The sequence below is a fragment of the Ahaetulla prasina genome, chromosome 8, assembly GCF_028640845.1.
Source record: "Ahaetulla prasina isolate Xishuangbanna chromosome 8, ASM2864084v1, whole genome shotgun sequence".
Classification (NCBI taxonomy): Eukaryota; Metazoa; Chordata; class Lepidosauria; order Squamata; family Colubridae; genus Ahaetulla; species Ahaetulla prasina.
The window spans coordinates 40,283,333-40,310,275 of NC_080546.1; the positions used below are offsets into that span (position 1 = coordinate 40,283,333).

Genomic DNA, 26,943 nt, shown 5'->3' on the forward strand with positions numbered 1-26,943 from the left:
ACCGCATGCAGATGTTCAAACTGCAAAAATAAAAGTATTGTACATATGAGAACGTAATAGTTCTTCGTTTGTTTTAAATCCCCTTGTTTTTAAAAATGCCATGGGTATTTGCAATTGGCTGAAAGCTAATGGAGCAAAAATATACAAATTCCATTGATAGCAGAGTTTGAGAGCAAAACCATACTTACATTTTCCAACCATCGTTGTAACTAAACCTAGGATGATTGTGCAGTCTCGTCATATGATTCTTTTTAAATGAACATGTTTGGTTCATGTTGGCACTTTTAGTAAAGCAGTACCTTAACATGCTTCAGGGAATTAGCAATGACTGTAGAACAGAAGGGCCGGTTTAGCTCTGCCTGGTAAGGCCTGTTATTAAGAACACAAAGCCTGCAATTACTGCAGGTTCGAGCCCGGCCCAAGGTTGACTCAGCCTTCCATCCTTTATAAGGTAGGTAAAATGAGGACCCAGATTGTTGGGGGGGCAATAAGTTGACTTTGTAAATATATACAAATAGAATGAGACTATTGCCCTATACATTGTAAGCCGCCCTGAGTCTTCGGAGAAGGGCGGGGTATAAATGTAAACAAAAAAAAAAAAAAAAAAAAAAAAAAAAACTGAGCAGAGGCACAGGCACTTTAAATTAAAAAGCTTGGCTTAAGTTCTATAGGTGGCAATTATCTTTACTTGAAGGGTTTCTGTGAGTGTCCTGTAATTCTTGATTCAAAATTCTTCCCCAGAAATCAGCAACCTCTCTTGTTTTCTGCAGATCATTTGCAGGTCAGTGCAAGCTATTACTGGAAACTCTCTTCAGGAGACAATTTCAGATAAAAAAATGGGGAACCATTGTAAGCTATATCCTCACAATGACATTTTAAAGTATCACAACCATAAAAAGAAGAAAACTGGAATTTTGTACAGTATTGCTGTAATCGATGTAATTTAAGACCCTGGTCTTCAGTGGTTCCAAATTACATCAAAATTGTAAGAAGATTGATATTAAAATAATTAGATATCAAATTACATCAGATATATAATTATTTTAATATCAATCTTCTTATAATTTTTAATACAGAATAAAAACCAACAAGAACCACCATTTAGATTGAAAAAGAAAAATGAAAGAAAGAATAAAAGCAGAGGCAAAGTTGTAGAAATCAAAAAGAAAGTTTAATAAAGTGGTGACATCCAACTTTCTTTTACAGCAGCTATATATAAATAAAAGATACAACATTACAGCATTTACAGCATTATTTACATTTTCTTTATAATCTATTTTTTTATAATTCTCAAAACCAAGTATCATAAAAATTTATCTGTTTTCCAAAAAGTTTAATAAGGGTTTTGCAATCATCAGTAAATTTAGACAGTGTCCTATATTTAATTAAAGCAGTCAAGATGGCTGTCTCAGCAAGTTCCACCATTTTCACCATCCATTCATCCATTATGAGTAAAGTTGGATATTTCTGCCAGGCATATAAGCGTGTTGCTGCAGTTGACCTATATAAAACAAAGTTTCATAATATTCTTCTAGCTGCTTATTGATCAATCCCAAAAGAAAAGTCCCTGGTTTCAATTGAATATGTGTCTTTAAAAACCTATGATTTATTCTATGTTATTGAGTTCACTTTTTTTTCTGGCTTTACTAGATGGCTACCAAGCATGGTAAAATATCCTCTCTTTTTTGTTACATTTCCAGTATAAGTTTATTAAATATTAATTTTGAATACTCAAATATTGTCAACCATAACAGAACTGAAGAAGATTCTTAGATGAGAAGTGAAACATCATGAAAAAAAAAAACCATGCCTTTTGAAAAAGCACCTTTTGAACAAACCTTACATGATTACAGTTCTTTGCAATAAAAGCAAGCATAGTTTATTATTGGATCTATCCATTTTTCAGTAGCCACCTGAATATCATATTGTTATTAAAAGTTTTTACACTGTTTTATATATTGTTTTCTGTAGACTTACTGGACAAAACTAAAAACCTGTTCTTTAAAATCCATGAATTGTTATCCAAATAACCAGGTAACTAACAAATCTAACCTTTCTAAGCAGATGTATAAAGTTAAAGAGACTAATTGATCATGTCAGTACAAAGGTGTTGTTCATTCTGCAAAGGCCAAGTTAATTCATATTGATGTGATTCAAATTAACCTTAATCAGCTACTAGGCTGACTGTGATTTCATTACTGGATGTGTTGTACTTAGACATCTCTTCCCTTTAAAAACCCCTCCAACGTATTTAATCCTTGCTTAAAAAAAATAAAATAAAGGCCCATTTACACATCAAGTCTTATTAATGTAATTGGCTTTAAGGTTGACTTTTTTTATGTGTTGTCACTTTTGGGTTCCGTTAATTCTGAAAAGGTCACATAATTCAGTCTGATGTGGTATAAATTAACATCAAATGTTTCCATCCCTCTTTAAAATGATAGGTCATTGCTTTAAAAATACATTATTGTGATGAACATAGTACGCATTTTGTTTCTAAACAACTGAGAAGGTTTGGAACATAGACTTTTGATTATGCTAACTGCTTTGGGGGGTGATATGTCCTTCTGCACACATTTTTTCCTCTGGTTTTGTCTTAGAATATTTTTGGGTACCTGGAAGTGATGTAGAGCTGATGCAGTGGCTTTATTGATTATTTTGATCAATGAACTTATAGGCTATTAGTTTTATGTATTTTATTTATATGTTTATGCTTTTATATTTTTCTTGTTTTTGAATTGTAGGGATTTTTTTCTGCATATTTTTAAATTTGCTTTAAAATGTGGACTGTATTCAGAAAGTATTCAGACCACTTTCATTTTTTCCAATTTTGTTATGCTGCATCCTGATTCTACAGTTGTTGAAATACATTTTTTTCTTATTAATCTACATTATTAATTAATCTACATTAATAATCTACATTATTAATCCCCATAATGACAAAGTGAAAACAGAATCATAGAAATGTCTATAAATTTATTTTAAAAACCCTGAAATATCACACTGACATAAATATTCAGATTCTTTGCAACACTTGAAATTTAGCTCAGGTTCTCTCCCCACACACCGCAATTTCTCTTTAGAGTTGCTGACATGTTTCAATACCTTGATTATAGAAATCATGTAGCCAAGATAACACTAGAGTAGCTTAGGAACTACTTTGCGAATGTCCTAGAGTAGCCCAGCTAGAGCACGCGACTTGAATCCTATTGAACATCTCTTGAGGGAGCTGAAAATGGCTGTCCACTGATGGTCACCATCCAACCTGACTGAGTTTGAGAGGCTTTGCAATGAAGAATGGCAGAAAACTGCCTAATCCAGGTATGCAAAGTTTGTAACATCATACCCCCAAAAGATTCGAGGCTTTAATTGCTGCCAATGGTGCTTCAACAAAGTACTGAGTGAAGGCTTGAATGCTTATCCCAAGTGAAAGAATACTTTCTGAATGTACTGTATATATGAAATGGGTGGCTATATAAATTTTAATATTATATATTACCTAATATAGAATCTTAAATTTTGAAGCAATAATGATTTTTATTATTTGATTTGTTCACAATTAGTCTGAACACATAATCATGTAATTGTTGACATAAAAGACTTCACGTAGACCACTGAACCTAATTTTTTATATCCTGCACATTCCATATTATTTATTACAAAATAATTTGTATACTGCCCAATTGCAGAGGCTTTCAGCAATTTATGGTAACTATTATCCAAATCTTTTGCCTGATCATATAAAACATTGTAATTTATCATCATTATTGCATTTATAACATCAAAAAGCCAGCAATAGCATACAAACTTAAAGTAATTCCAATAAATGGGTCTTCCTTATTTGCTATTCACTATTCTAATGAAAATGAGTTCACATTCCGTCAGTCACTGGTCCCAAAGTTGATACTGTTACTATTAGGAAGATATCCTAACATTTTAAATTTAAAATATAATTTTAAATTGCAGGATATTTTCCGCTTGTAATTTAACCATTATTCCTTCTGGAATATAAAGGATGAGAGTCACGCTATGTGACACTCTTCAAGTATTTAATTGATGATTACACTCCAGGTATGTTTTTCAATCTATAGTTATAGATCCACATAGTAGAGACATCCAGACTACACTTAATTAGTCTGCTAATCAGAATTCATGGAATACTTCAGCAAATGCTTCTATCAACCTCAAACTGCCTTCCTGTTCTTCAAATCAGCTCTTCACAATTGCTCAGTGGAATGTACTGTATAGCCTCTTGTCAGAAAATTCTGAGTCAAAATAAAAGTCAAGTGGATCTCTCCTTTTCTTTGTTGAAAGTTGTACTTTATCTACTTCTAATTGAACAGTTGGTATGGTGCTTTTATTTTAGTTTAAATGTTAATGAGATGTTTTTGCATTTAACTTCCTTCACTAAACTTATTTTGAACTTTAGCTTACCTGATATTAGCTGTAGTATTATCTGCTTCTTCTATCCTCCATACCAGGGGTCTCCAACCTTGGTCCCTTCAAGACTTGTAGAGTTCAACTCCCAGAGTTCCTCAGCCAGCTTTGCTGGCTGAGGGTTTCTGGGAGTTGAAGTCCACAAGTCTTAAAGGGACCAAAATTGGAGACCCCTGCTCCATATCTATTCTATTTAATTTCCAGGTATAAGACCACATTGGCTTGTACTGATGATGTTACCTAGTTTGGGTAATGAAATGTCTGCAAGAAAACAAGCAAGGTCAGAGAGCACCAAGGACTCCTTCAAAAATATGAGAAATTCACATATGACCCAAGGATTATAAATTTAGAACTCTCCAAAGATTCATAACTTCTACATGTGACCAAACTTTCCCCCCATCTTAGTGAAAAGAAAAGTAATTCTGAGGATGTAATTTGAAACTGAACTAAGTGGAATTACTATAGCTTTAACTATAACTTTTATTATAGTTGTAACTATTACTATAACAAAAATATAACTTATATTGGGTTTCTCCAGATTCAAGAATATCTGTACCGAAATGTAAGTCATGAGTACTGTACATGTCTCACTATGCATTCCAGCAAAACATCACTAATGCAGTAGTTGTCTCCTTGTGTTTATATGTTGCATTGCTATATTTATAATCTATGTTGAATTTTAATTGAATTGATAATTTGATGCTTATTGGAAACTGCCCATTAATTGATGTTTGTCATTCATAGCAAAAATTCTGTAGCATTTCAGATCTATGCTTAAGTGCAGGTTTCCCTGACTCCAAAGAATCAAAGAAACTATATACAAAGATTTTAAATGACTAATGTTCAGAAATGTAAATATTTCATTCTTCTATGTTCCTAGACTGATTTCAAATGTAGCTAAGTTACACATTTATAACAACAACAACAACATTCTCTGCATTCTCTGTGGGGGCCCCGGCTTTATGGAATGAGCTGCCGGTGGGACTCCGTCTCCTCCCTGATCTCCGGACCTTTAAGCGCGAGCTCAAGACTTTCTTTTTTCACCAAGCTGGGCTGGCCTGATTGATTTTAGTATGGGGGTTTTAGTGGGTTTTAATAGGGTTTTACCAAGGTTTTAGTTTTGATAAATTTTAGCTAATATTTTAAGTTACAGCGATTGAATCAGTTTTTTAAATTTGATATTTTATTTTAAATTTGTTGGGATTCTTGTCGTTTTATTGGCTGTACACCGCCCTGAGTCTTCGGAGAAGGGCGGTATAAAAATATGAATAAATAAATAAATAAAACAGCAATCCCAGAAAATAAGGAGTCACTATTACATTATTTTCAGTAAAACAACATACATATATACATTTTATTAAGGAAACATTTGCTTAATTGATCAATTACCATATACATAAATGTGGGCCATAATTTTTAGTGGATACAAAAAGCACAATATTTACTCTTTCTCATAAGGCCAAATGTTTTAGAGGAAAAACATGCAACAAAGAAATAGTATCTTACAGGGTAATGAAAGAAAAACTTCACTTTTGAACTTATCAGTGAAAGAGGTGCAGAAGAGATAGTTGCACAGATGGCATTAATTCCCACAAAGACACTTTTGTTAAATTATTTTCAAGATGGTTCTTTAAATAGCCTGAGTTATTCGTCATGTAGTTAAACCATTTCAAACCCTTCCTATGAATAATTACATTGCCCATATATCCACAAGTAAAGTGAAGGTAGAGAATGGCAATTGTTTCATATTCCAAAATTGATCATTTTTCAATGATGAGGTCCTTAAATGCCTTGTATCTGAAGGCTGACTTTACTTGGACTGAATTATGTTGGATCCTTATCAGAACTTGCTGACCTGATCTTTTTATTTTTCAAAATTGAATATGTTTTTACAATATTTATTGGATTAATAGTATTTGGTAGATATTTTAACTAAGCATTTTTGAGCTTTTAATTATGGTTCTAGTTATCACTATGCATCATTTATAATGTGTATTAATATATGAAAAATACAAATTATGTAAATATAATTTATCATCAAAGTGACCACAATGGTAAATTATAATAGACTTTCATAGTACAATTCTCTAAGCATTAGTGAGCCATTTGCCTTTAGACTGTATCCATTGCAATTAAAATACTATTTATTAAAGGAAGAAATGCTGCAATGAGTGCCATTATCTCTAATGATTCTTAGCAGTGTATTTTACTTAGGTAACCATTAAATGCCTCAGATGAAGATAATATAAAAAACAGTATTTTTTTAAAAAATGACATATTAATATATATTGAGCCATAATTGAACTATGAATATTTGCAAATAATGCATACTATTTAATGTATACTCAAGATTTTCTCAGTCTGTTCTTTATTTCATATTCTTAGTAGTCCAATATATCAAACAATTCAAAATTTTAAAAAAATTCTTTTATGGATTATTAATATTTTAATGTTTATAATTAGCTAAGCTTATATTTGACTACTTATAATTATTTGACTTTACAGTGCTGTAGTAATTCCTTAAGTTGAATATATTTCACTTTTTCACTTGGGTTATTTATACAGCAGTTTAAAAATAGTGCTCTAGAAAAAGTGGTTTAACCACTTTAAAATTACAGTCCAGAGACTGTTTCCTTCAGAAACACCAAGAAAACTGGATAAAGTTTCATCTCTGTTTCATTTTTAAATTAACAGGTTTTTTTTTTACTATAACTGATCATATCAAAATCTATAAGTATCTTTCTTAAACTCTAGAAGGTAAGATTACTAGAATTAAAACCAACAAGTGAAAGAAAGCTGGACCAAGTGTTGATCTTATTTCAGTTTAATGATATATCCCTAGTGAAAAGAAATGGAAAAAGTGAGTATGTTAGCAAAGTTGCTAGATTCACTAGATAGAATAGATAGAATAGAATTATTTTTATTGGCCAAGTGTGATTGGACACACAAGGAATCTGTCTTTGGTGCATATGCTCTCAGTGTACATAAAGAAAAAATAAAATTATAAGATAGAACACTTAGTGATTGTCATAGGATACTAATAAGCAATCAAATCATACTAGGAAACAATATAAACAATATGTTTAAAAATACAAAGAAAATGGGTATTCAGAATGGCTTAGCTAACATGGTTTCTTTGACTGTCATATGTCATGTGAAATAAGTTATTGTGTCTGTTTATGTTGTCTGTATATGGTATTATTCTTTGTATAAACCAAATAAATTGGAATTTATTAAATAAATTATAGTTAAGGAACCCATAATGTGAAACCAATCAATGTGCTAATATATTATGCCTGCCAAGAAGAATTAAAAATGATACAAAAATAAAGCTAGTTATGGACAATAATTTCTTTAATATGATTTATTATTGCAACTCCTCTCAGTCTGTTAGAACAAGGAAATATATAAAAAATATATTGAATATATACACAGATTTTAGTGCAATATGTTTCATTACTTTTATGGAACATAAAATATCTTCTATGGTTCTCCATGTTCATGTTGCTTTTGCAACATAAAACCTATTTAACAAGTTTTAAGAAGAGGCTCATTTTATCCAAAAAACTTGAAAAGTAATGTTGCCAATTTTGTGCTTCTACATTTTATGTCTTGACTGCAAGAGCAAAGAAATCAAATTCCAATTCACTCTTCCACAATAGAGTGATTTTTTTTTTATCAAGTCAGAGACTGATCAAGCAAACATGAGTAGAAAATTAAAATTTTGTAGATCAGAATCTTGATTAACAAGTACTCAACATGTGTGACAGAATGGCAACTCCTTTTCATCGGTCAAATCAGAAAATAGACATCACAAGAATTGCTTTATTTTTTGTAAGATACAACAACAGAATCTTAAAACCTACTGAATTTCCCTATACTTTCTTTCATGCCATATTTAATCAAGGTTGGGAGGGAGCACAAATTTTGAAGCTTTTATCATTCTTCCACTTTTTCCAGAGCTTGGATATCATCCTTGACAGATTTTTACCTATTGTCTTTATTACCTTCATTGGCTTTACGTATATTAGTTTTATGTTTGGCTTTATACTTGTTTACCAGCCAGAGCTGATTGCAAGATGGGTAGATGTATTTGTTTGTAAGAGCAACACCAAAATATTCATGTATGAAAATAATCCCTATATTCCAATATAAAAGCTAAGAGACTACAGTACATAAGACTAAGTATTGTAATTAGTCCCAAGCAATTCCAATTTTCACAAACCTATCAGCTGCTATTAAAAAGGTGAATGGATTGTGACACATAACCACCTAATATCTGCAAACATTTACTTCTTATTTTGCATTGACTTAAAATCCAAGTTATATACGTTTCCTATTTCTACAAGTAGAGCCCATTCAAAGCAGATTTGTTCCTCATTGTCATAAACCACATGTTTCTAATGCTATTTTAAAAGTCCAGTGATTATTTTTCCAAAATTTGGTATAAAATAAAACTTTTAAAAATATAGAAAATACTTTAAGTTCATAAAAATATATTAAAGGAACAATAGTGATCATAAATTCAAAGACTCTGATTATTCATTGTGTTGTGATTTATGTCCACTATATAAATTGCAGAACATCATATTGTGCCTGTCAAACATACAATATAAAAATGCCTGCCAAAGAATGAAATATCTGCTCTTTTTAAACACTCAAAATCTTTGCCTGTGATGGCATCAATTACATCCACTGTAGCTTTTATATATATATAAAATATATAATTGCATTTACCTCTACTTGCACACTTATCTACTGATTGATTATGTGCCATCAAGTCAGTGTAAGTGTTAGCAACCACAAAGAGTAATTTTTGCCATGATAACGTGTTCCTTCATAGTCCTTTGAGTCTTCCTTTTTCAGTGTCCGTGCTGCTGGTCATCCTGTTTTCTTCAGAAAGGTAGATTTTTCTGTAATGAATCCAAAATAGGATAATTGTGCTTGGTCATTTGTGCTTCAAGAGGGAACAATGCTTTAGTTGACAATAGTTTCCTTACGAGTTTTCTCTAATATCAAAACATTTGAGCAAAAATATCAAAACCAACAAACCTTTTCTTATCCTATTTCTTCAAAGTTCAACTTTCGTTTCCATAAAATGTTACAAGGAAACTATTTTCTGCAGTATTATGATCTTTTAAATATAGACAATGCATGGCATTCTTTCAAATAATCCAGACTAGATTTTTTTAAAATAATTGAAATTCTATTTTCAGCCCACTGGTATCAACTAAGTAGAAGAAGAAAAAAATCAAACACAATAGAGAAAAGCTGCAAACTATCTAATAGCTTTTCATCATAGGAATAGCTTGTCTTGTGTTATACTTTTCTCTTCCTGTGGTCAGTTTTCATTAATTAATGTCAATAAATCAATACTGACATAAATGTATGCTTAATAAAAGCAAAATTGAGTCTATTTGTAGAATATAAACAGATTGTTTATTTTTATATTTTGAATAATCAACTGACCAAAAAGTTGATGTTTTCCTAAGGACAATTAACCAGTGGAACAGCTTGCCACCAGAAATCATGGGCACTCCATCACTGGATTTTTTAAGAAGAATCTAGACAGTCACTTATCTGAAATAGTATAGGTTCTCGTGCTTGAGCAAGGGATGGACTAGAAGACTTCCAAGGTCCCTTCCAGCTCATTCATTCATTCATTCACTTATTGAATGAATTATTATTCCATTCTGTCATGCCAATTTTAGTTAAAACAGCATACATTCTAAAGTCAGGTAATTCTTTCAGTGGTTCTTGAAGATTTCCCAAAGAAGAAATCATGGAGTCTCTCAAAAGACCTAGTTTTAATTGTTCCAACATTCCTGTATCCCTGATTATGGTGTAAATTTAGACCAATGCGTAAGAGAAAGGAGCCATTAAAAATTAAATATTTAGAAAGGGTGGGGAGATGATCATGTGTTTATTTTTTTAGTCTAATCCAGTCCAGTCTATAGATACACAGTTTCCATTTTTGAACACCAACTTCATGAAATAATGATTAACTCAACTAGAAGAAATTTCATGCTAATCAGAATGAAGTATATTTGCATAAAATTATGGTTACATTCTTCTGTTCATTCATTTCATTAGTGCTTATTGGGTTTTCCAGTGGATTTTCCATATGTTACGTTTGCAAATGCAATTGAAAACATCAACGTGTAAAAAAAGATTTTTTTTTCATCTGATTATTTCAAACATAAAAAGACAAATATCTTAGCATAATTTGTCTTAGCAAAGAATCTTCTGGCATTGACCTTTGTGTCTAGAGTATTTCAATTTTAACATTCTTTTGTGCCTTCAAACTGATGTTGAACAGTGGAAAAGGTTTTCTGCTTTGAATGAAAATTGTTCATGAATGCTACAGCTAGGTTGGATTTACTGTCTTTCAATGCCTCTTATCAGGCACCAAAGAAACTAGTCAGACTGACAGCCCCCTTGGAACATTTCAACTCAAGAATGACAAGACAAATGCCTGAAGGACAAGATATTGAAGAAAAAAAGTCACTTGGGCATTAAAGAAAAAGTGAGTAACTAAGGTTTTAAAAATGTTAACAAAGCTGAGTGGCATAATTTTTTAAAATAAAGCATCATTTTAAATATGCTAGCTAGGTAGGCCTGGTGATTAATTAGCATATATGGGTAGCCACTGTACATTTTCACTTAGACTAAAGAAGAAAGTACTTATCCATTAGTCTTACTTGTTGATTGTTAATGCAATAGGAAAAGGAATGTTATATATGTTTGTTGCCTTGAGTTATTTATAAATTAATAAAGATTAAAAAAATAAATAAGTAATAGGGATGTCTTACTTTAGTTTTACATTTATAACTATATTGACAATGCATATTTAAATAAAGAATAAACTAGTTATTTTTATTGTACAAATTACATGTTTGTGCTGCCAAGTCTCAGTGGTTGCTGCCTGAGGCAATTGATTATGCTACCCAATGATAAACAAGTTCTGCCTTATTTGCTGACTCTTTTTTTGTTCTCATAAAATCTTAGCTCAGTTTATTTGTAAAATACAAGAGTAGATTTTGTATTTTAATTTACTTTAATTTAATTTAAATACAGTTCATAAGATCGAGATGGTGTTAAGATTTTCAGATTTCAAGAACTGGTTAAATAAAACAGAAAAGCAAAACAAAACAAAAACTAGTAGACAATTTAAAATAAAAATTACTCAAAGCCAGTTGATGGTGATTAATTCAGAATTATTCCCAGCTATATCCCTAATATAAAAAATGCAAAATGTGCTCTCTACAAATACAAGTAATAAATCCTTCTTTAGATTTTCATCTTTGTTGTTTGTAATTTTTATGGGAGGAGGAGAAGGAGGGGGAGGAGGGGGAAGGGAGGGAAGGAGAAGCAGGAGGAGGAGGAGAGGAACCAGCTCAATTTTTAACCATGACCAAACAGAATAATTTACGTCAATCTTTCTGGTATATGGATAAACACTCAAAAAGAAATGAACATATCCATTCTTTAGGTTTTGGGCTGATCTTGCTTTTAATTATAAAAAGAAAACAATTTTTTATGCTCCATAGTTTATAAATCTACAGTTCATTATATACTGATTTTTTCCAGATTTTGGAAATATAAGCCAATTGTGTCGTATAGTCACAATACAATAGTCAAGAATGCCAGTAAGGATTCTGATGTTGATGCTGTTATACATCTTGGCACAAATGATCTATCCCAAAAGGATGTACTTTCTGTGCACAATGATTTCCAGAGCTTGGGGTATGAACTTAATAGTATAGGTTGTAGGCTTATCTTTTCAGAGGTTTTACCAGTATATAAGGAACAAAAAGGTAAAGGCCAGTGTGTAGTGGAGTTTAATGTGTGGCTAAAGGAGTGGTGCAAAAGGGAAGGCTTTGGTTTTATTAGTCACGATGTCTGCAACTGGTCCAATGAAAAACTGTACAAAAGAGATGGATTGCATCCATCGAAGAAAGGGATTGAGTTACTTAGCAATAAATTCACAGATTTTCTGGATAAACATTTAAACTAAACAGTGGGGACAGAGAATTAATTGATACAGAAAATTTCTGTCCCCAGCAATCCAAAATTAATAGGGTTATCAGTGCAAGTAACATAGATGTCTGTGTGGGTAAGATTATCAGCCCTGCTATCAAGTAAAACCAAGCCTTTAATAGTGAGTGCCATACCATGTGCACTAAACCAACAGGTGGCAAGAAAGTAGGGGCAATCAGGCACAACACAGGTTATGTAGACAGTAAACACAAGGTCAATCCAAAAGGACTCAAATGTCTATACACCAATGCACAGAGTATGAGGAATAAACAGGGTGAATTAGAAATTCAAGTAAATGAGTGCAGATATGATATTGTTGCCATTATGGAAACTTGGTGGGATGAAACTGACAAATGGAACATACAGCTAGAGGGATATAAATTATTTAAAAGAAATAGACCAAATAAAAGAGGAGGTGGAGTTGCACTATATATAAGAAATAACTACATGTCTACAGAAATAGAGCACAACAATGATGAAAATCATCTTGAATGCATTTGGGTCAATATAAAATGGGGGGAAATGATATTGCCATAGGTCTATACTATAGGCCACCCAACCAAACAGAGGAAGTAGATGAACTTTTTGCTAGTCAGCTAACTAAGGTATGTAGGAAGCACATCATAGTAGTAATGGGGGATTTTAACTACCCTGACATCAACTGGGAGACAAACTCTGAACTAAGTGGAAGATCCAACAGGTTCCTAACAAACCTAGCAGACAACTTTGTTTCCCAAAAAGTAGAGAAGGCAACAAGGGGATCAGCCATACTGGACTTAATTTTCTGTATCAGTTAATTCTCTGTCCCCACTGTTCAGTTTAAATGTTTATCCAGAAAATCTGTGAATGTATTGCTAAGTAACTCAGTCCCTTTCTTTGATGGATGCAATCCATCTCTTTTGTACAATTTTTCATTGGACCAGTTGCAGATATCATGACTAATAAAACCAAAGCCTTCCCTTTTACACCACTCCTTTAGCCACACATTAAACTCCACTACATGCTGGCCTTTACCTTTTTGTTCCTTATGTACTGGTAAATCATTCTGCACAGAAAGCACATCCTTTTGGGACAGATCATTTGTGCCAAGATGTATAATAGCATCAACATCAGAATCCTTACTGGCATTCTTGACTTTCTTAAGAATACGCCTCTTGTCTCTGCTGGCAGTAGCACTAGGTAGACACCTGATGTCTTTCAAAACCTCCATATCCTTTCCTAAATTTACATCCCTTACAATTGAATCACCAATCAGAAGGTGGCTTCTCTTTTTGGATACCGTGCTCTTCTTGTGTGACCGATCTGTAATACTTGATACACACTTTTCCAAAGTAGGTTCACACTTTTCCAAAGTAAGTTCTTCATCTCGGACCATAATCCCTTGATTGTTTGAGTTATCAGTATCACAACTACCTTGATCTGTCACTTTAGTGTTCTTATTTATATATATTCTATATCTGTTATACTGGGACACTGTAAAAGCTTTGTGTTTATGGTTCACAGCTCTTACCCTGCCAGATCCCACAGTTGTCCATACTGCCCTTTTCCTGCAGGATCTTTGTGGTAGAGGAGGCACAGCAGTTGGAATGGCTGAATTGGGTACCTAATTTCTGCTTGGAGAGCATAGATTAGAGATTCTAGATATGTAATCTGTCCACGTAGACTGCTAATTTGTTTACAAAGAGGACAGTACCCAAATTTGAAAAGAGTACTGCGAAAGACAGCTGCAAAACAAGTATTGCACTGAACTAAGCCAGTCATTTTGAATAGAATAAAATCACAATCTCAAGTGGACCAACCCTGAATATATTATTGCTATTTTTGATTTATAGTGATTAGATTCATCATACATCTTCATCAATGACTTGGACAAAGGGATAGATTGGGAACTCATCAAATTTGCAGATGACACCAAGCTGGCAGGAATAGCCAACACTCCAGAAGATAGACTCAATATACAGAAGGATCTTGACAGACTTGAACATTGGACGCTATTTAACAAAATGAAATTCAACAGTGAAAAATGTAAGGTTCTACATTTAGGCCAAAAAAACAAAATGCACAGGTACTGTTTATGTGATACCTTGCTCAATAGTAGTAACTGTGAGAGGGATCTTGGAGTCCTAGTGGACAACTATTTAGATATGAGCCATCAGTGTGCAGCAGCTGCTAATAAGTGGAACGACTTGCCTGCAGAAGTTGTGAATGCTCCAACACTGGAAATTTTTAAGAAAATGTTGGATAACCATCTGTCTGAGATGGTGTAGGGTTTCCTGCCTGGGCAGGGGGTTGGACTAGAAGGCCTCCAAGGTCCCTTCCAACTCTGTTTTTGTTATTATTGTTATTGTATCTTTAAATCATATTATTCTTTCCAAAAACATTGGAACAAATTTTTGAATGGCAAAACAAAATGAAATGATAGTGGGCCAAACCTATTAGATTTCCAACCAAATGGGTTTTGTCAAATTACTCTCATGTTTTGATCACAAGAAATATATTTTATATTCTATCAGACCGTAATTATTGTTAATATGGAGTATTCCAAATCTTTATTTGAAAGTACTTGAAATAATAACCATTTTAACATTGCAATTTAGTAGTCTCTGAAGAAATTGTGGTTTTGGAATGAATACACTTAAGAATTACAGTAATATTAAGAAGTTTCAGATGCTGCTAAGGGCCAAACTGTGAAAAAAAAATATTTAACTGAATATGTTTCCATTATTTTATATATATATATGTGTGTGTGTGTGTGTGTGTGTGTGTGTGTGTGTTTTCTGAGGTTTTCGCGGGTGTTTTTATGTAGGTCTTTGGATATTCGGGTTTTCTCCCGCGTAAAATTGTAAGTGTCTTGGCGACGTTTCGACGAAGTCTCATTCGTCATCTTCAGGCTTCAGCTTCGTGCTTCTGGGAGCAATGTGTGATTGCAGCTGTTTCTTCCAGGACACACCCCCATCCAATCAGAGCACAGCGAAGCTCCCACCCAATCAGTTCAAACCCCCACTAGCAGTTAAAAAGGAAGAAACAGCTGCAATCACACATTGCTCCCAGAAGCACGAAGATGAAGCTTGAAGATGACGAATGAGACTTCGTCGAAACGTCGCCAAGACACTTCCAATTTTACGCGAGAGAAAACCCGAATATCCAAACATATATATATATATATATGTTTTCTGAGGTTTTCACGGGTGTTTGTATATAGGTCTTTGGTTGTTCGGGTTTTCTTCCGCGTAAAATTGTAAGTGTCTTGGCGACGTTTCGACGAAGTCTCATTCGTCATCTTCAGGCTTCAGCTTCGTGCTTCTGGGAGCAATGTGTGATTGCAGCTGTTTCTTCCAGGACACACCCCCAGCCAATCAGAGCACAAAAAAACCCCCATCCAATCAGAGCACAGCGAAGCTCCCACCCAATCAGTTCAAACCCCCACTAGCAGTTAAAAAGGAAGAAACAGCTGCAATCACACATTGCTCCCAGAAGCACAAAGATGAAGCTTGAAGATGACGAATGAGACTTCGTCGAAACGTCGCCAAGACACTTCCAATTTTACGCGAGAGAAAACCCGAATATCCAAAGACATATATATATATATATATTTATATATATATATATATATATATATATATATATATATATATATATATATATATACACATTATATATATATATAATTAGTGTATTCAAATATAAAGATACAGTAAATATGAAAGATGAAAGGAAAATAAATAAATAATAGATAAATAATAAATTAGGAGGTAGAAAAAGAACAGATTAAACTGTTTTTACAATGTTCCTCTTTCTTTTGTATCTTTTAACACTTTAGTTGTAACTTTTGTATTTTTGTCTTGCAATATCAATTTAGATATGCCATTTATACATCCTATGTTAAAACAGATGTTGTACATCCATTACCAGATATTATCTAAAATAAAAACAGCATAAATATTTGAAAATATTCATTTTCAAACATATTTGTGCTCATAATTATTGTGAATCCATTTCTTTATATTTTTTTAATTTCTTCTATTGAAAATTATATTAATTAAACTAATTAAATTAACAATTTATTATAATAAATTATTAACATATATTAAATGAATTAAATATTTTTATATATGTATGTTCATGTATCGGAGTGAAATGTTCCCAGTTCAGACCAGATCAGCTGATCCGGTAGCGATAGCCCCTCCCCCCCGCTCATTCTCCCCCTCATCGCCCAGTCACCTGCTTGCCTGTTTGTCGCTTCTTTTCTTTCCAATCACTCGGCTCCTCCACCATTGGTTTTTCCCCACCACTCGGTGCTTCCGGCCCACCCATTCCACCCCGGCCTATATAAGTTCCCCTTTCTACATGGCCTAGCTACTTCACTCAGAAGTTCGCTGACGCCTGGCAACTCGGCTTCGCCTCGGACCTCGCCGCCTCGCTTCAGACCTTGCTGCCTTGCCTGGACGCCTCATCTGGATGCCTCGCCAAAAAAGGTAAGGATCGGCGGTTGCGGCATAGCGTGCATCCCCCCCATCCCCAGGGTTGCGTAGTTCGCACAGCTGCCGGGGAAGATTTGCGGGCCATTTGCTACCCCCCATGGTCCCCTGGTTCCCTTGCTTGCTTGCCTGGCCTGGCTAACCACCCACCTTTCCCCCCCAGCCTCCAGCTTACCTTGACTAGATGCCTCGCCTTGCCTGGACACCTCGCCAACTGCTACTCATCAAAAAAGTAAGGAATGCCGGTTGCGGCCTACTGTGCTGCCCCCCCCATCCCTGGGCTCATGTAGTTCGCACAGCTGCCGGGGATGATTTACGGGCCATGTGCTACCCCCCACAGTCCCCTGGTCTCCTTGCTTGCCTGCCTGGCCTGGCTAACCACCCACTTTCCCCCCCCCAGCCTCCAGCTTGCTTACCTTCACTCTTCAGAAAAAATCCCCAGCCGCTGATTGCAACATCTGCCTTCCTTCGCTCCTGCAATCCCTGTAATCTATTGCATCTGCTAACAACCAATTCTGCCTACCTGCAATTGATCTCATCTGTGAGCAACTGATTCTGCCTGTCCTGTCCCTTCAACTGGGTAATTTTTTTTCATGTTTTGGGGGGAGTTTAAAAAAAAATAGTTATTTGAGGGTGTTTTTTTCATTTGTAGTTTAGGAAGTTTTAAATTTAGCTGCTTTTATCTAAAAATAAAATAAAATGAATATTTGTGCAGCTTTCTGAGATTTTGTGTGTTTCTGTAGTGTTTCACAAACACAACTATCTCACAAAGCTGTATGTGGCATTTTGTATGTGTGTTTGTGTGAGAGAGAGAGTCAGTTGTGTTGTGTGTAAAGTGTAAAAGTTTCTTTGTTTGTTTTTTGCTTTTTTGGGCTGTGAGCTGCTTCTGCTTGTTGCAGGGGCCATTTTGAGTCAGGCACAGCTGCTTTTAAGTTGTGGGTGAGTCTGTGGTATTGTGTTGTGTTTTTACATTGTATGTCATCAGCTAACAAAGCTCCTTTTTTTCCTTTTTGCAGTAACTGCTGCCTTTAACAGGAAGGATGAAAAGGTAATAGACTTTGACGGGTTTCTTGGCCAAGAAACCAAAACTTGAACAACAATCAGCAGAAATGGAACAAGAACCATCCCCAGCGCCACAAGCACCACCACCTGAAACCGGACAAAACAGCAAAGCAAGTATGGAGTCACCCACCCACCTGAAATTGGAATAATTTTTCCTGACTGCTGGACCTTGCAACAGTGCAGCTACTTCCAAGAGAAATATCGGAAGTTTCAAACAAGAAGCTAGGTTGTAAATACTGCGCAAAACATGGCTTTGCAATGGAGAGCAGTATTCACTTAAGCAAAGAATGGAAGCTTTTCAAGATAGAGCCAGTTGGGAAAAGCAAGGAAGTGCACCAGGCGTCTCTATGGAAGAAAATGAGAGAACATTTTGTATTGAAATCGCACACCATTTGTAGAGACAACGTCAAGCAAGCTGAGCAGGAAGCCTTAACAAAAGCAATGGACAAGATTTCTGAAATGCAATTTGCCACCACTTCTAGAATGTTCAAAACTGTTTACAGCCTGGCAAAAGCATGAAGACCAATTTCAAGCATCAAGGAATTGATAGACCTACAAACAGAAAATGGACTAGATCTGGAAGTAGGGCTGCATTCAAGACCAACAGTTGTCAAAATAGCTATATGCATCGCAAATGAAATCAAAACCCAAATGTTTTCCAGCATCATTGCATAGAATCTGAAACTATGTCTGATCATCGATGAAGCTTCAACAGTATCCTGCAAGCCAGTTTTGATCATTTTCCTAAAAGTTGAGGACTCAGAGAACCCACCAACAATTTTTGTCGAGCTGGTTGAATTGAAGAAACAAGATGCAGTGACAATATGGTCTGCAGTTTTTGAAAGTTTACATAAGGTTGGATTTACCCGGGAATATCTACAAAATATCTAATAGTGTTCTGCTCTGATGGTGCCAACGTTATGCTTGGGAGAAAATCTGAGCACCAGGATAGCCAAAGAGTTTCCAAACATCATCATATGGCACTGCTTGAACCATTGCCTCCAACTTGTTTTAGATGATGCCATAAAGGAAATAAAGCAAGTTAATCATTTTCAAATTTTCATTGATAAGATATGCTCCATTTTCCAGCAATCAAATAAAAACCGGATAGAACTTGATGAAATATCTGAAGAACTTGAGATTAACATCATAAGGATTGGTCGGGTTTTTGGGCCAAGATGGGCTGCCTGTAGTTTAAGGGCAACCATAGCTTTGTGGCGCGCCTACCCTGTGCTACATCAATATTTTCATGTGAATGCTAAATACTTGGGTATTGCTGCCCATCTGGAAAATAAACATTTCTTAAATGATTTGGCATTGATGATAGACATTTTGGAAGAAATTTCACTTCTTTCAACTGCACTGCAAGCGCGCAATATGGACATAATAAAAGCTGAAAAACTGGTGAGAAGATCACTAAAGGCATTTGAACTGCTAACAAAGGGAAAGGGCCCATACGAAAGGAAAGTTGAAGGACTAATTACCTCAGAAACCTTCAAGAATATAAAGTTCATAGAAAATGATCAATTTGTTGGTCTTCATTGAGAAAGACTTTTACAAAGTATCATCAAAAATTTGTGTAAACGACTGATGGACTGTGAGCATTTAAAAACTGGGAACTAACTGCAAGACACCACAAATAAACTACAGTTTCTACAGTTTTTGGTGCCAGAGTACTGGGATGTTGAGGAAATAGTCGTTCCATGGGCAACAGGTAAAGAACAACTGCGCACATTTAGTGAGATTTATATCTACCAAATTGACATCAATGGCTACAGAGATTTTGTGCAGAATGTCTTGAAAGATTCGAAGAGGTATACAATTCCTGACAGTATCAAAAAAGCAAAAGATATTGTCAGACAATTGCAGTGAGTTCTGCACAAGCAGAAAGGGGTTTTTCTAAAATGAACCTGATATGTTCAGAGAGCAGAAGTCGCCTTTCCTTTTCCAATCTAACCAACCTCATGACCATCAGCATTACTGGACTACCTCTTGGTAGGGGAATGGGACCGTATTCCCGCAGTAAAAAATGGTTCAGAGAACACCATTGCTCAGCCAATCATCCATGCATCAAGTGCAAGAAAAGTGGATGTGAGGAGAGTGCCACTGAAATAGCTATGTGGAAACATCTCATAGCTAAAGATGACTAACAGTTTTATGTAAGTATTTAAGTACCTCTTTTATTTTTTTTACTGTTTTGTGTACCTCTGTTATTCTTATTTACTATTAAATGGCTAAATTTGTCTATCATGGTATATCTCCTTGCAGGTCGTTATTCTCCATGATGCAAGAAGCGTCATTGAAGACAACACTTTTATTGCTCTTCTGTAAGTATGTGTGTGCCTCTTACTGTTTTGTGTAGCTCGCTTATTATTTAAGTATTGACTGCATGAAATAATTGGTATATCTTCTTTTTGTAGCTCCAAAAAGGGCAAAGAAGTGATGTCAACTTGGCCATGCCCACCAGTTATCTTGTCACCAAGCCACACCCACCTGGTCACCAAGCCACGCCCACCAATTAGGCCACACCCATAGAACCAGTAGCAAAAATATATATATTTCACCCCTGGCATGTATGTATTCACACACACACACACACACACACACACACACACACACACACACAAGGAAAAATAAATACTTCTGCCTTGAAAGTAGAAATTATTTCCAGGTCACAATGCAGATTTGAAGAAATTCAAAAGTCCAGTTACAAGCACTTCTATATGATCACATCATATATACAATGAAATTTTATTTTTAAAGAAAACTCCATGGACCATGGGTCATAGGTGCTGAAAAGTATCTAGGATAAAGCCCATTAAACTCTAGAAAAAGAAATATTGTAGTTACTATGTGTGTATACAAGGGAGCTTTGTGATGGCAGAAGACCAAAGAATTACATTTGCAGTAAGGATTCTTACATAGTTGTACCAAGTTGAGTATATAATATAGGTTATGCAATGTTCAAGCATACAGTACCAGGCAAACAATAACACAGTTATCTGCATGGACATTATAAGTTATATATGGCTTTCCTCATGTATGTTTTGGGGAACCATTTGATAGCTCCATCCACTGCCATTTATATTTATCTCAACTGGTCTGTAAGAATGCTGAATCAAAAATGTAGCAGCCTACCATAGTGAATTAGAAAGGCTGTAGAATGACTTAAATTGATTTGATTAACATTTCAAACGGAAGTTGAAAAATGTGGGTGTACAAGACCTGTTGTACCATAATTCATAGCTGAGATGCCCTCCTTGGCTTAATTTCATTCAGCATTAACTATCTAAGTGTGATAGTTAAGTTAGCTTAATGAAATGTGTCTAACTTAAATTGGTTGTAACACCTAAATCCATTTATCTCCTTTGGAATTTAAATGGTTCTTGGTTATACAAGACACTTGGAAGTTATGTGTATTTTGTGACAGGGAAGTTGTTATTAAGGGTTGGAAAATGTTCACTTTCTATAGGCAGTTACTACACTAAAGTAATTCTAGAAATGCACTGATAAACGTTACCTTCGAATTTACATTAAGGAGCTCAATAGTTCATACCTGCGCAAACAGCTCCTGTTTCTAAACTGACTTATGTCCTGTAGAGATTAAGGACACGGGCCTGCAGGAGATTAAGATGTCAGTTGCTTTAAGTGACACCCAATCCATTTTATTGACCCCAGCTCTATCCTGCAAAACAAGCACTTTTTGAGGAAAACATAATGAAAATTTTGAGTGGCTTTATGGGCTGAGGTATAATGGCTTTTCAAAGGCTGTTGCTAAGTGCTGTGAGAAGGTCTGTAAATGAAACCACAACATCTGCTATAGATGCCAGGCTGGCACATGTCACTGCATACTAATATGGCTGTGTATGCCATTACTTTTTCAAAAAGAAATACTAATGCTGTGAAGTGAGGACATTAAGCTTCATTCATTGTACTGGACAGGCTATTACTTTTCACTCCTTTCATTCTTATTTCAAGGTGGTATGCCATTTCAAGGCCACACAAGGCTCTGGTCTGATTTCTAATTGTTGGTTTTCAATAACCAAGGTCACAGGCTCTATATTGGAAAGACTTTTCTGCTACTTACTTTAATACCTTGCTAAACTTAGATTAGCACTGATTTATGCTTACTGAGAATGTGTTTCTTTTGGAAAAAGTGAAGATTGATTTTGGGTTCCAGAACAGGATATCTGTGCTAGAAACAGAGTTACCAACCAACCAAATCCCAATATTCTAAGAAAATAATTTATTCAGAACTATTTGGAAAATAAATTGCCTTTATTTTTATTTGTGAAATATGAACGCTTATTTCACAAGAGCTGCTGTGCTTGAAACAATACACAGAGTACTAATATATTTGCAGAGGCTCAAAACTGCACCCAGAAACAATGAAACAAATAAGATAGATCAAACAAAGAAGCAGTTTCCCATTATTTTATTTCACAAATTAGCTGCAGAATATTGTGTTGTGTTTTAAACACAACCTTGCTAAGTATTTTCATTTCAGGTGCAATAAAACATATAAAAAGAAAGATTATATGCCACATTTAAATAGAAATGTTCTTCATGTATCTTTGTTTAGCAGGTAGCAATTTTGGTTTTTTCCCTAAATCCTTGATTTCTTAGGAATAAAAAGATGATTCATAGAAAACAAGAGAAACAACAGATTTTCTATGTCTCTACTTCATATAGACAATAAAAAGAAAGAGAATATAGATATTCTAAAGCTAAGATGGACGCTACTAGAGGAACAAAAACCTTTGAAGATCAATAGGTTCCCTTTCCTTTGAGGGACCGGCCTTAGGCTGCTTTCTTCAAATACTTATGGCTAAAAAGAGAACATTTTCAATAATTTCTATATTTGATATAATACAATTCAATTTACTTATTCCTATATAGCCTTTATGATTTATACTTTTTTTAAAAGACTCAGATTATTCAGTCACAAATTTTAGAATGCACTAGAGATACCTGACAATTTTAGAGTTGATATAATACCAAGACTAGGTTTATGGATCTGATTTATTCAGCTACATAAATGGAGAAAAGTTTGCAGTCATATTTTTGTGGCCTTTGGCTTTTGGCACTAAAATACTCAACCATTATCTTCAAAATTAAATCATGTCTGCATTTAAAAATAACACTCCCAGCCATTGGACAGATTTCTTTTGACTAGGATCCAGTCAATTCCAAGATACAACAAGCTAAAACAGAGTCACAGTTGCAAGCAGTGAGTTAACAGACACCTATATGTTTTTGAAGAATCAATCAAAGGAAAAACTTCTCTGATGTGTCTGACAGTCTCCAAGGGAAAGAGGAGTAAGAACATGAAAAGAAGAGAGTATCAAAAGATAGCTATAGTAGGTAGCAAAATGAAGAAAAAGTGATGTAGTCAGTGAAGTAAATCTTCAGTTAGTTTCTTTGGTCTTGCAGAACTAGAATTTCTCTTTCCCCACAATCTTGTCTCTTATATGATCCCAATTTCTCTGAGAAACAACTGAATTTTGGTACTACTCATTTTGCAACTGCAGATGTTTGTGGCTGTCACTTTTTCTTAAACTTGAGAAGTAAGCACAGACATACATGTGGCACACACACACATACAGAATATAGATAGATAGATAGATACAGATATAGATATACCATGTTTCCCCTAAAACAAGACCTACCCCGAAAAGAAGCCTTATCATGTTTTTGAACGCATGCGCTCAAATTAAGTCCTACCCCCCAAATTAGCCCTAATTAAGACCACGCCCACCCCAGGGTGCAGGGGGTGGAGCAATTTAAATTAAGCTAGGTTGGGGATGGGGGTGGAGCTGCCCTAGTTACCAGGCCTCACACACCCTGACACCTGCCTCGCCTTCTTCTGCAGCTGCTTCTTCTACAGCCTACTTCTTCTGCAGCCTCTTGCCGCTGCTTACACGTGTCACCCCTAGGCTCCATTTCGCTGTCAGAGCCTTCTGGAAAGCCCTCTGCAAACAGGAAATGGGGTCTGGATTGACATGTGCATCAGCCCTAGCTTCCATTTCTGGAAGGTATATGTAGCAAATAAAAGAGCTCTGGATCGATTCAAGAGCTCTGTTATCGGCTGCAGAGGGCTTTCCTGAAGCTCTGTGAAATGGAGGCCAGGGGTGCCGTGTGTGTCAATGATAAATAGATAGATAGATAGATAGATAGATAGATAGATAGATAGATAGATAAGATACCATGTTTCCCTGAAAATATGACCTACCCCGAAAGTAAGTCCTAGCTTGATTTTTACACGTTTTCCCAATATAAACTCTACCCCCCCCAAAAAAAATAAGCCCTAATTAAGACTCCACCCTTTGGGTGCAAGGGGTGGGATGATGTGCACAGGTAAAAATTAAGCTAGGATGGGGATCAAGGGGTGGAGCTTCCCTACTTACCAGGCTTCACACACCCTGACACCTGCCTTGCCTTGCCAGCCCAATTCTTCTGCCACTGCTTGCCGCCACTGGCATCTGTCACCCCCAGCCTCAGTCCACCATCAGAGGCCTCTGCAGCCAAGAAATGAGGTCTGGATTGACACACGCAGACATAGGCCTTCAGAACGAGTTTCAAATTAATGCAAGCATCACCCCTGACCTTTGGGACAACCATGACCTGGATGACGAAAATCTATATAGATATAAAGTATATTGTTTTCATGTTGCAGCAAAATTATCTTGTTTACAAAGCCTTGGCAATCTTTCTTTCAAACTTTTAATTGTTGCCATGTGGCACTCTCGGTATTCTAAAAACTATAACCATGAGTTTCTTGCCAAAGTTTTATTATTTATTTTAGTTTAATTTTGGGTGAAATTTTATGATTGTATTCCATAGTTTGGTTTTACATTTCTAGATCATAATGTTAAATGCACATTTCATCACTTCTCATGATGCTGTGAAGAAATGCTTTTATGTTCATTCTTGTAATATGACAGCAATACCTAAAAAAATGTAATTGCTTAAAGCTTTTATCTCTGCTGTCAGCATGCAAGCCACCCATCCTGTATAAACCTTTCAATATACTTAATGTGATCTACATGTAGCTATGAAGGCTTGAGAACATTTTCTGTTTTAGTAGATTAAGAACACTGATTGTCCTTAATCAATTTATAAATTTTTATTATTATATAAATTTTATTAAAAGCATAAAAGAGAACAAAAAAAATCTTAAAAAATATAGAATAAAGAAAACAAAGTAAGAAAAAAGAAAAAAATGCAAAAAGAATAGATAAAAAGAAATAGAATGCAGTGGAGATAACTATAAGTCCAAAAGTGGAAAAATTCTAAACTGCTCACAGTCAAGGAATGGTTGGTAAACAATATTGAACTTGCAGAGATTTCTAAATTGATTTCCTTGGTTAGAGAAATGATAATAACTACTTTTATGGATGACCTGTATACTTTTTGCATAAAACAGAAAAAAATGCATTTATAACTTATTTTATTTTATTTTATTTTATTAATCACATTTATATACCGCCCTATCTCCTGAGGGACTCAGGGCGGTTCACAGGCAAGTAAAAGACATAAATACACACTAAAACCACATTTAAAAAACTTATTCTACAAAGCCGAATTAAAAAGCAATATAAATAATAAAAACCCATTTAAAACCAATATAAATTTAGTAACTAATCCAGTCCTGCGCAAATGAATAAGTGTGTTTTAAGCTCGCGACGAAAGGTTCAGAGGTCCGGAAGTTGACGGAGTCCTGGGGAAAGTTCGTTCCAGAGGGTGGGAGCCCCCACAGAGAAGGCCCTTCCCCTGGGTGTCACCAGACGGCACTGCCTAGCTGACGGCACCCTGAGGAGTCCCTCTCTGTGAGAGCGCACGGGTCGGTGAGAGGTATTCGGTAGCAGTAGGCGGTCCCGTAAATAGCCCGGCCCTATGCCATGGAGCACTTTAAAGATGGTCACCAAAACCTTGAAGCGCACCCGGAAGGCCACAGGTAGCCAGTGCAGTCTGCGCAGGATAGGTGTCACATGAGAGCCACGAGGGGCTCCCTCTATCACCCGCGCAGCCGCATTCTGGACTAACTGAAGCCTCCGGATGCCCCTCAAGGGGAGCCCCATGTAGAGAGCATTGCAGTAATCCAGACGAGATGTCACGAGGGCGTGAGTGCATAAGGCATCCCGGTCTAGAAAGGGGCGCAACTGGCGCACCAGGCGAACCTGGTGGAAAGCTCTCCTGGAGACTGCCGCCAAATGATCTTCAAAAGACAGCCGTTCATCCAGGAGGAAGCCTAAGTTGCGCACCCTCTCCATCGGGGCCAAAGACTCGCCCCCAACAGTCAGCCATGGACTCAGCTGACTGTACCGGGATGCCGGCATCCACAGCCACTCTGTCTTGGAGGGATTGAGGTTGAGCCTGTTTCTCCCCATCCAGACCCGTATGGCTTCCAAACACCGGGACAGCACTTCGATAGCTTCGTTGGGGTGGCCCGGTGTGGAAAAGTACAGCTGGGTGTCATCAGCGTACAGCTGGTACCTCACACCGAAGCCACTGATGATCTCACCCAGCGGCTTCATATAGATGTTGAACAGAAGGGGTGAGAGAATCGACCCCTGTGGCACCCCACAAGTGAGGTGCCTCGGGGCCGACCTCTGCCCCCCTGTCAACACCGTCTGCGACCGGTCGGAGAGATAGGAGGAGAACCACCGATAAACGGTGCCTCCCACTCCCAATCCCTCCAACCGGCGCAGCAGGATACCATGGTCGATGGTATCAAAAGCCGCTGAGAGGTCTAATAGGACCAGGGCAGAGGAACATCCCCTATCCCTGGCCCTCCAGAGATCATCCACCAACGCGACCAAAGCCGTCTCAGTGCTGTAACCGGGCCGGAAACCAGACTGGAACGGGTCTAGATAGACAGTTTCATCCAGGTGCAGGGGAAACTGATATGCCACCATACTCTCTA

At 36.0% G+C, this 26,943-nt stretch overlaps 1 long non-coding RNA gene across 2 annotated transcripts in view; it reads right to left on the reverse strand.

The window, feature by feature from the left end:
- Positions 1 to 1,149: 1,149 nt before the first annotated feature.
- The window catches only part of LOC131203433 (uncharacterized), a 46,336-nt gene continuing 20,542 nt past the window's right edge, over positions 1,150 to 26,943 (reverse strand). Inside the window, exons 3-4 of one of the 2 annotated variants that reach the window (XR_009156373.1) lie at positions 9,175 to 9,350; positions 1,150 to 1,501 (exon numbers count right to left, since the gene is read on the reverse strand). This is a non-coding gene — a long non-coding RNA (uncharacterized LOC131203433). Of the gene's footprint in view, positions 1,502 to 6,448; positions 9,351 to 26,943 lie in introns of those variants that run through there. The other variant, XR_009156372.1, reaches the window with a different exon arrangement.